Source organism: Spinacia oleracea, chromosome 1 (assembly GCF_020520425.1).
Source record: "Spinacia oleracea cultivar Varoflay chromosome 1, BTI_SOV_V1, whole genome shotgun sequence".
In the NCBI taxonomy this organism is placed as follows: domain Eukaryota; kingdom Viridiplantae; phylum Streptophyta; class Magnoliopsida; order Caryophyllales; family Amaranthaceae; genus Spinacia; species Spinacia oleracea.
Genome location: NC_079487.1, coordinates 67,816,653 through 67,828,455, shown reverse-complemented (window position 1 = coordinate 67,828,455; position 11,803 = coordinate 67,816,653). Strand labels below are relative to the sequence as shown.

The 11,803-nt window shown below is 29.5% G+C and overlaps 1 long non-coding RNA gene across 7 annotated transcripts; it reads right to left on the bottom strand.

Annotated features, from left to right (window-relative positions):
- Positions 1–7,155: 7,155 nt before the first annotated feature.
- On the bottom strand, positions 7,156–10,646 carry LOC130463115 (uncharacterized). 7 transcript variants are annotated; one of them, XR_008923753.1, is made up of 7 exons: positions 10,415–10,646; positions 10,022–10,061; positions 8,967–9,092; positions 8,658–8,790; positions 8,431–8,589; positions 8,285–8,336; positions 7,156–7,524 (listed from the first exon to the last, which is right to left on the bottom strand). It is a non-coding gene; the product is annotated as an uncharacterized lncRNA (long non-coding RNA). The 7 variants fall into 7 exon arrangements; XR_008923750.1 differs by having other exon boundaries at positions 7,156–7,530; positions 10,022–10,644; XR_008923749.1 differs by having other exon boundaries at positions 10,022–10,643.
- Positions 10,647–11,803: the final 1,157 nt, after the last annotated feature.

The window sequence follows — 11,803 nt, the reverse complement described above, 5'->3', positions numbered from 1 at the left end:
TATTAACGTTCAAAGTAGTGCATTGGAGACCGCGCATAATGGAAAAGTGAGGAACATTATGGACCGGATGGAGTATTAATTAGGAGTTACTGAAGAGTGAATAATAAAGGTAAAATAAATTAGAAATAAGATAATTAAGAGATTGATTGTTGTAAAATATCGGTAATTTCTGTCACCCTATTTACTATTTTTGTGTTGCCTCATACATGATATAAGCAAACTCAGCTCGGTCGTGTTGGATATTTTAACCCGGTGTAAAGTGATGAATAAAAGCCACATTCTATGTTCTTAATTACGTCCTTGCTTATGTATTCTATGCATTTTCTTATCTAGGGTGACAACATATTTGTTAATAAATTTTTAGGAGTTACCAAATAATTTGAGAATTCCTGTTAAATAATTAGGAGTTAGTGAAGAGTGAATAATCAAGGTAAAATAACCTGGACATAAGAGAATAAAGAGATCGAGTGTTGCAAAAGATCGGTAATTTTGGACACCCAATTTACTATTTCTTCATTACCGTATACATGATATAATTAAACAAACATTACCAATAAAATAAATCCGGAGTGGACGAAATTAGAAGATGCTAGATTAGTTCCCGTGCACGCACGGATTATAAACAGTTTTTTACAAAATATTTAATTTAATATCCCCAAACTACGACATAATTATAAACTTTTGAATATAATCATATGAATGTAATCATCTCATATGCATATTATGTATGTGTAACATGCTAATGTGACCAACATATCGAGTGAATATGCTTTCCATATTAACATACCGATTTGACTAAAATATTACCAAAAAATATTTAGGAAAATTATTATTACATAGTATATTATTGCCATAATTTATAACCTAATACTTTTTCCATACATAAATAGTTTACAAAAAAAGATATAGAATAAAAATAAAATATAACGGATTTTTTTTTTGGAAAATATGGGGAAAATTTTGCACCAGGAAGTGACGTGTCATTCCTGATGTCGGTTTTAGTATAAAGTAATAGATAATTGATAGATATTTTAAAAACTACATTGATGCCCTAAAAATTAGCGACGCTTAGAACAAATAATAGAAATTAATACGAATTATCTAAATGAATGAACACGTGTCATTTCTAATCTGGCATGATGGTTCTGATCTAGACATGATTTGCACATACTGATCAAACTAGTTCTGATCTGGACATGATATGTACATATAGATTTTGATCTGGACATGAGCTATACATATCGATTCTGATAAGGACATAGTGGTACTAATTTGGACATGAAGGTTTTGCTATGGACATGATGGTGTTGATCTGGACATATCGGTTATGATCTGGACATGATTTGCACAGACTGGTTTTGATCTGGACATGATCTATATAGCTCTAGACATATATCGGTTCTGATCTGGACATGATCTGATCATACCGATTATGGTATGGACATTATTGATACTATGGACATGATCTATATATCAGTTATGATCTGGATATGATCTTTACAAATCAATTATGATCTGGACTTATCGGTTTTGATCTTCATATGATATGTACAAATCGTTCTGCTCTGCACATGATAACTAAAAATGCAATTATGATTTGGAGATGATCTAATCATACCGTTTTTTATCTGGACATATCGGTTCATATCTAGACAACAACATTTTCGTACTAAAAAAATAATAGTAATAATAACAATAATAATAATAATAATAATAATAATAATAATAATAAATAAATAAATAAATAAATAAATAAATAAATAAATAAATAAATAAATAAATAAATAATAATAATAATAATAATAATAATAATAATAATAATAATAATAATAATAATAATAATAATAATAATAATAATAATCTGAACTGATATGATATGATTTGAACTTATTTTTTCTGATGTGATGTGTTCAGAACTTTTTTTTTCTGATCTAATCTAATATGAATTTATTTTTTCTGATCTGTTCAGATCTGAATTTATTTTTTCTGATCTGATCTAATCTGGTTAAAAATAGTTAATAAGGTCCTGAAATAAGATGAACTAAGTAGGGCCGTATTTTAAATTTCAAATTCAAGGATCAAATACTATAACATTGCATTATTCCAAGAAAAATAAAGTTGTCTAGCATTTCAAAAAAAATAGTATAAACATTAGGCCTTATTGTTTAGACCCCTTTAAAGTAATATTAGGCACACCCAACCAGTAAAACACCTGAGAAAATTAGAAATAAATTTATTTTTAATAATAAAAATATGAAAGTTTACGCGCTTTCATCTCGGTCGTTATCCATATAATTCTAAATAAATTTTAAAAGTGTTGCACATTGATCCTAGCTAGAATGCTATGATCCTTATGTTGTGATAAAGCCCACATGCGTTTTTGTAATTCCGAGAAAGTACTATTACTAAAAATTGGGTATATCTGATATCTTTTAAAGGGTCCTAGTATAAAAGGTTAAACGTACCATGCACATTCACTCTTTTTTGTGTACGTACATGTTGTGTACGTACATGTTTATGTGCATGTAGTACCCTTAAATTAAAAACTTGTGATTCTTATTTATACATTTTTAAATTAACTATGTTACTCTTGACTACTGTAATTATACAAACGTCACTTTATTTGAATTTGACCCTTGGATATATGGAATATCTTATCTTATAGTAAATCATATTTAAAAACATTCTATTACAATTCTCTTATTTTGTTTAAACTTATTCGAACTTATCCAAACTTATCTTATATGAACTAAGATTAAATTCTCTTAACTTATGAGGATCAATTACTTGACCTTATCTTATATTACCTGGATTTATTTGAACTATATGAACTAATTTTATCTGAATTAAGTCAAAATATGTCAAACAAAACAGACCAGTAACCACCTACAAGGTAATAATCTTAAGAAATATAAAACTTATTTTGTCTGAAATAGACTTACACGTGTGTGAAAATGTCTGAAAAATGACTTGTAGATTCTTCATGTTAACCTGCTGTCTTCTTCAGACTTGCAGTCTGCCCAACCCAGGTGTACTGTTGTATTGTTACACTGAGCTTCTGGCCTGTTGTTCAGACTTGCAGTCTGCTCAGCCCAGATTTTGTGCATGCTGTGCAGGCTTACTGCAGTCTATAACTGGTGCAGATGTTGTTCTTTGCTTCTTTGTTGCTGACTTGCTGCACTGTTTTGTTTTCTGCTGCTTGGTTTATGCTGGTACTGTGTTCTACTGCTGGATGCACGGCTGCGTGCACTGATGTACTCTGTTGCTGTTCTTTGTTCTCTGTTGTTGTACTTTACTGCGTGTTATGTTGTGTCTGCAGGTGGCCTCTTTTTTGTAGTTTGTCTGGTTTTTTTTTTTTTAACTGTTGCTTATGCGTTTTTAGCTTGGGATGCGGGTTTGTGCTCCCTTAAGCTGCTTGTTTCGTTGTTTGAATGTTGTGTGGTTTCGACCTTTTGGTAATAAAATATATCTTATTTACCAAAAAAAAAAGTCTGATAAATACTTATTTTTTATGAACTTATATTATCAGAACTTATATGAACTTATCTGAATTTATCTGAACTTTTATGTACCTTTTTGAACTTATTTTGTCTGAAATAAGTCAAAATAAGTCTAACAGAACATAACCTTAGTTTCTTTCATTTTGTATGAGGCTTGCCTCCCTTTTGCAAAAAAAAAAAAACATACTATTATTGGAAATACATTTATTTCTAATTTTTTTTTTGGTGTTCAAACACTTTTTCCACATAACCTAATTGGTTGGGTGTGCCTAATATTGCTTTCAAAGGGCCAAAACATAAAACTTTAATGTCTATACTATTTTTTGAAATGCTACCCACTTTTAGTAAGTGGATTAATGTATATATTATTTGATTATTAAATCGCAAAACTTGCAACGTTTACAATATCAAATATGTTCCCGTAAAAAATGATTAATATAGTTGTTCCACTATTATTACACAATGACCTTGTCTTCACCACCATGACAAGATATTCGAATAAAAATGATGTGTAATAATTTAATGGTTAAACACTCTTTAAAATAAATCAACTAGTTTCAATTATTTAAATTTTCGTATTTTTTTTTCTTTTTTATGAATTTCGGTACTTTTTAAAACTAGGGTATTTTATCGCAATTTAGAAGGTGGATCATGGTGCACAGTGAGCATGGTGCACCTTAAAAGCACTAATATATAATTAAAAAAACATTTGGTTACCTGAAAAGAACATGGATATATATTTTTTATATTTTTAATAAATAGTGAAATAATATGTTATTTTTTATAACAAAAAAGTGAAACATTATATCGCATTTTCTTTTGTCGTAGTGTCATGTTCTTTTGTTTATGCACATGTGTTCTTTTGGTGCACATGATGCACCATGCTACTGTGCACCATGGTCCACAATCCACGGATTGGTATTTTATATTAGTTTTTGTAATTATTTTGAATCAGCGTTTTATATTTAAAATTCGCTAATTATTTAATATTGGTAGTGAATTTAATTTCCTTAGTATTTTATACTGCTAATCTAGAAAATCTTAGATTTTGTTTTTGGTGTATAATCAATGTTAACATAAAATTACGTCTTTTATGAAAACTAACGAAAATGTAATATTTTAATTTTAATTATTTAATTAAAAAGTTAATGATATAATATATATAATTATTGGAAATATACTCCTGCAATTTAAGAGATTATTTAGGAGATATACTCTTGTAATTTCTTTATTTATTTGCGTAACATCAATGTAAATTATTGGAAATATATACTCTTGTAATATGTTAATCTATTCTTATTATTGTAAATTATGTAAAGTCAAAGCAAATTATTTGTTAGCATTATTTACGTATAACAGTTAGCAATTTAGGTAAATTAGGAGAATAAATCAATTACAAAAATTTACAAATTATTATTGTCATATATATCAATTTCATTTTAAATAATAGTTAAATTATATTTTGTAATGTACTCCCTCCGTTCTATAATGTTCCTCATGTTTACTATTCATATGGTCAAAGTTTAAAAACTTTGACCGTAATTAATAGTATGATTAAAAGTATAAATGTTAACTTGTGGAATATCATTGGATTCGTTTCAATATAAATTTTTTTAATATCAATTTTTTATAACTTTTACTAATACGAAATTAAAATTATTAACGGTCAAAGTAGTGCATTGGAGACCGGACATAATGAAAAAGTGAGGAACATTATGGAACGAAGGGAGTAAATTGTAATATATTTTTTATATTCCGTAGCAAAGATCTTGTAATCAGTCAACTAGAGGTTAGCATGTATTATCTTAATTAGCTTGATTGACTCCTTGATTTAAGGAATCAAAGCAAGAGAATATTACGTTAGTTTTGTATATAAGTTACTAGTTCAGAACCCGTGCCATGCACGGATGTTTATAAAAAAAAATTAATTTATTATTTTTATATGTTCATGTATTGGAAATTTATTGAGATCATTATTTAAAGTAAAGGATACATTTCTGAAAATTGGGTAAGAAATTATGAATTAAAAAGAAGATACTGTATAGCCAAATAATAAAACTAAAAGCCAAATGATGCAAAAAAAACAAAATTCAAATGTATAAATAATCACCCAAAAGCAAACTCTTCTTTTAATAAAAAAAAAAGCCAAACTCATATGTAAATGTACAAAGGCTCTTCTTCATTCTTCCTTCTTCCTGTACTTCATCTTCTTCGTTCATCACCTTCCCCATTCCTATAGATCAATAATCCAAGTGTAAATTCCGGAGCATAAGAGGCTAATCCAAGTAAATTGTACTAATTTCAGTGAAGACTCGGCAATGATTTTGCGTACGCAAGCAGAACAATGGAAAATCCTCACCTTTTTTATTTCGATCCTAAAAGTTTTAGAAATGAATTAGATGCTACGCATGTGATTTCCAATTTATTTAGCTACAATGAGGTGATAATTTTTTCCAATTTATTTCAAGCCCCTGTCAATTAATTTCCAATTTATAACGAGGTGTTATTTTTTTCAATTTATTTCAAGCCATCAATTCAACGAAGTCAATTTTATGTTTTAACGATTCTCTTTAGTTTCGCCATTAATTAATGTTAATAGAGTTTATGGTTCTTTAATTAGTTTCGCCATTTCATAGCTTTCGCCATCATTCAATAGATATAGTTACGCTTTCAATAGATATAGTTTCGCCATTAATCAAAAGTATAATATCAGATAGTTATGTTAATAGTTGTTTTTATGTATGAATGATAAGCTGATTAAAGTATTACCTAAATGTGTTATTGTCAAATATTAGTATCTTCGTATTTCTCCAGCCTCTAGCTATTCAAATAGAAGACTTCCTACAAAAAAAATAAAAATGGGTTAAGTTTCTTAATTGAGAAAATTATAGAGCGTGAAAAAATACGGAGTGAAATTAAAAGTTCATCAATGTAACAATGTAGTGTGGAACACACAATATTACATAGTCCTTAAAATAGATGAAATTTAAAGGAGTACCTTACTAAGCCAAGTTTTGGAATACTTCTTTGTATACTACATTGGTGTTAATTTTGACGCCATGAATTTCTACAGCGAATGAATATTATTCGGAAACGAATGTGTAGTACAGTTTGTGGGTAAACGTGCATCATTTATATAGTGTAGACGTAAAATAACCAACCTATTTTTTTTATGCCTAATATCAAGGAGAAATTTTAAATACGTAATTGTTTAAATCATAAGATTTTGTCGATTATTTTAAAAGTATTAAAAAAGTTTTTAAAATGATATACCCATTTTCGTATAATAGGGATATTCTTTGACTGCATGCCTAATGTCTAGGTGAATTTTAGATACGATATTTAGATATTCTTTGACTGCATGCCTAATATCTAGGAGATATTATCAAAACCGTACAACAACCTTATTTAAAGACTTATCACAACTTCCTTACTAAATATTAATATTAATAATACTATACTAAGGATCTAAATATTAATGATACTAAATATCTACGTGCAACAACCTTTTATAATCACCATTAACTTTCGTTATTAAATTAAAAAATATATATAAAAATGTTTAGGCGGGAAAATAATTGCTAAGAAAGTGACACGTGTACTTCGCGAAATTTTCTGGTGATTGCTTTAGTACTCCGTATATAGTAAACTAGTCTTATATGCACGCGATGCGTGCGGGTATTTAAAAACTAAATATTGTATTAGTATTATTACATTTAATCACCTAAAAAAATAATAGGTATGAAAAAATGTACACTTTGTTGTTACTTTACCATGATTATACTTCGAAACTTCATGAGCTACATGATTTTACGTTGGATGAAACATTCTGTAGTCTCCACAACACAAATAAACAAAAAAAAAATCCTAGTAAAATGAACTTGCAGCCTTCAACACAAAGATGCCCTTAAATTTTAAGCTAACAACTGTGGGCACAGGAGTTCGAGGGATACGTTGCTTCATTCTTTCTCAAGTCATAGCTCTAACAAAGAATCTCAAAATCACCAGCAATCAAGGACCCATCCTGCAACTTAATATTTCAAAAATTTCAGTTCACAGTACCCAAAAAAAGATGAAAAAAAAATCATCCCAAAATCTTAATAAAAAGACTTAACATTTCAAAAAAAATTGATTATAGGCTGTCGTCATTTGCAGAAGCAGAACTGCAGCCCTCAAGTTCAAGATACTCCAAAAACAGTTGTGCAGAAATGTATTTTCTGCAAGTATGTCAGTTGGTAGATACTTAGATACTAACATGCTGGGATACTGTAGTGCAAGCGTGCTAATATGCTGGGATACTTGCTTGGTTCGAAATAATTTACCATTTGTAGTAAAACTGTAATTTAGACCCATCAAATCAAATTTTACTGAAATACAACAGAGGTTCGAGTCACGCTCCAAGCGTCCAAACTTATCCAAATAGGGATTATAAAAACCCAAATTGAAGCTAAGAAGTGACCCAAACTGACCCGACAATCAACATGTCTAATAACAATATTTTATAATAAAAAACTCATTGACAACAAATTTTCATAACCTGCAACGACGAAATAAAAATAAGGCTTTACTTTCTCCCAATGTTTTCAACTTGGTCAAACAACACCATGTCTGTGCCATATAATCGAGAAAGCTCGAGCGAATAAATGCTAAATTATTAATTGTAGAGTCACATATGTAGTTATGTAACTAGTTCATGGGAAGAAGAATGAACAATGCACTTCTGGTAGGGAAGGGATTGTGTTTCCTTAGTGCATTTCATTGAGAGAGTAAGTAATATAAGTCACCTCTAGTACTTGAGGCTGCTTGTTCGTCGTCTATTTTTTTCCAAAGACTGTCCTGCAATACATACATACATTATTAGTGATTATGATGAAACATTTAGGGGACTTTAATACTATTTTAGAATATCCAGAATATATAATTGTGTTACCCTTGCATTGATAAGACAACAAAGTATATCCCCCAAGATAGACACCATCAGTTAAATACTTGGAGAATTTCACCATAACTTTCCAGAATATATGCAAGATTGTTGTCTTTCTAACTTCATCTGGGATTCTGGTCTTGCTTCCATATAATAAAATCAATTCTAAGAAATAGAACACGTGACTACATGAGAAATACAAAAGGGAATGAATTTTACAGTCGCATTTATACCTGGACATAAGTTATATCGTGAAGCTGCAAGCCCATAGACAGCAAAAGGGATGCTTAGAATTGATCCTTGAAAAAAAAGCGACCGCTTCGGCACCACTAATCCGACCATCATGATCCAAATCAACCCAAATTACTGAAATTTCTCCATTCAATACAATACAAACTCCATCAAAATCAAACAAATTACCAAAAAGAACCAACAAAAACACCCAATTAAATGAGTAATTCAAATACATCAAATAGTTTCCAGTATCATAATTTTAAAAAATAAAAACAAATTAATTCAAATCACAGAGGAGAGAGAACAACCTGGTAACGCCGCGTTAGATGGAATTTGTTTCATTTAGACCCTCCTCTTTCTCTTTTCATCTTCTTCATCATCACCACTCCAACACCCTCACTCTCTTTATTCTTCTGCACTGAAGTTGTCCCTGCCTGATGAAACGGATTAGATTCAAGCATGGAACTTTAACTTATTTTTAAGAAACAACCTGTGAAGCAAACTCTACCGGAGAAAGTGGTACTTGCTACTCCTTATTGATCACCGTGACTATAATCTGAATCATAGTTATTGTCATAACTACTACTAATTCATCATTTCAAGTGGAGTCTAAATTCAATGTGAACTTTGAAATTCAGATGAACTGAAACGGAAGAGGGGGCTCCTAAGGATTACATCAAGTTTGATCACAGAATACAAAGTAGGACTTGCTAAGTTGAATTGACAATAACCATGGCTTAACTAACTGGTAAAATCAAGCGAACGTTCATAAAAACTTAAGATGTCATACAGAATCAGCACATTGTCCGAAAGCACACCTCCAATTATCATACAATTGTTACCCCCTTGATCTTGCTCTTAGGCTTAACCAAAAATTTGGAATCTAAAAAGGCTATGTTCATATCATAATTAGTTCCTTAATTTAGCCGTCCTTTCTAGTCATCTCTGTCACTCTCAAATAATTCAAATACTTGACTTATATTTCTCAAAATTAATTAAGCATTAACTACCCATTCAATTCGATCAAGAAATCAGCTCCTTACAATTAAACGCCAATTTACAATCATCATCATCTCCTCCGATCCTCTTAGTTAAAAATACACAATACAAAATTCAAAAATATGGATGAACAAAAACCTCCGCATATCCCAAACCTTCAAACTCAATTGATCAGTCGTCAGAGATGATGAAGAAGAGATGAACATCATCATCTCAGATAAAGCAGCAAAAGCAATACATAAACCTCTAATTGTTAATTTGTTCTTATTCTTGCAAAAGAAATTAAAAACTGAAATAAAAAAAAAACCCTAGATTTTTTTTTCTTAAAATCAATTTATAAATCTAAAAATAAAATGTTACTAACCTTGCCGATGAACCTTCAACTGCATTTTTGAGGGCTTCAACTGGATATTAAAAATGAAACACATCATTCACATCCACGAAATCAAGAGCATAGTAAAAACACAAATCAAATACCGGTTATCAATTCGTATTAGATTGTCAAACAAAAACCCATAAATCAAAAGCTAAGAAAACCCAGAAATCAAAAGCTAAGAAAACCTAAAAATCCACATATATCGTTGACGGCGGCGGAGGATAATCACCACCATCGTGGATTTCTAGGTTAATCACCCACCATCGTCTTCTCTCTCCTCCATTATCCACCTTCAATTTGTTCTTATCTATAATCCAATCCCCTTTCCTAAACCCCTAAATTTGATTATTTATTACGAAAGTTTCAATTTGAATATCTCACCTCCAATGAAAAAATTTCTAGAAACCCTAAAACCCATGTTGCAGAAGATGAAGAAGATCGAGGAGAGGAAGGAGAGGATTTGAGGAAGATGAAGAAGATCGAAGGAGAGAGAAAACGGGAGGAATACGGGGAAGGGTTGAATCAGTGTAACGCTTTCTCAATTTTCTCAGAAGATGAGTGTAACGCTTTCTTAAGTTGAATCAGAAGATGAGGAGGGTATTTTAGTAAATTTAACGGGGGACACGAAAAGTCAATTTACAAAAATGACCTCAGGAGCTGGCTTATATAATAGAGATGATGTAAACCGTTTTTTGTTTCCTAAATTTTAGATACTCCATTTATTTAGGGAATTTGATTTTGTAACTTATTATTTTTTCGGGTTAGTTAGTCTCAAATCTGATGTTATCTTTTCCATAGGATTTTGTAAAGGTCGATGTAATCAATGGAATTTATTCTACTTTATTTTGTACAGGTGATTTGTTCTACTTTTCGATATATTCCATGTATTTTTGTTTTAAACTTTTTCTATTATTATCATTTATTTGAAAAAATTGATTAAAAAATAATTTATCTATAAATATTTAAAAAGTAATTTAAAAAAGGAAAATAATAAGGATTCACCAGGAGATGACACGTGTCATTCCTGGTGTCTCTTTTAGTATATAGTAATAGATAGATTTATTTAGGGAATTTGATTTTGTAACTTATTGTTTTTTCGGGTTAGTTAGTCTCAAATCTGGTGTTATCTTTTCCATAGGATTTTGTAAAGATCGATGTAATCAATGGAATTTATTCTAATTTATTTTGTACAGTTGATTTGTTCTACTTTTCGATATATTCCATGTATTTTTGTTTTTAACTTTTTCTATTATTATCATTTATTTGAAAAAATTGATTAAAAAATAATTTATCTATAAATATTTAAAAAGTAATTTAAAAAAGGAAAATAATAAGGATTCACCAGGAGATGACACGTGTCATTCCTGGTGTCTCTTTTAGTATATAGTAATAGATTGATAGCAAATCAATAAAGGCACAAAAATATCTTCGATTACAAGATCTTTGCTACGGAATATAAAAAAAATATTACAATTTATATTACAAAAATATAATATACAATTATTAAAAAAGAACTAATTTTGGTTTTTTGATATCGCTAATTTTTTAGTTCTGTTAAAATAAATTTGATAAATTATCGCTAATATTTTAGTTCGGTTAAAATAAAATTTCATATTTTTTTAATTTCGGTAAAATTAGCTAATTACTTTAAATAACAATAATATTAAAAAAACTGAACGTTTATTTCGGTAAAAAAATATTGAACGTTTATATCGGTAAAAAAAACTGAACGTTTATTAAAAAAAAAAAGGGCATATTATGTAATTATTT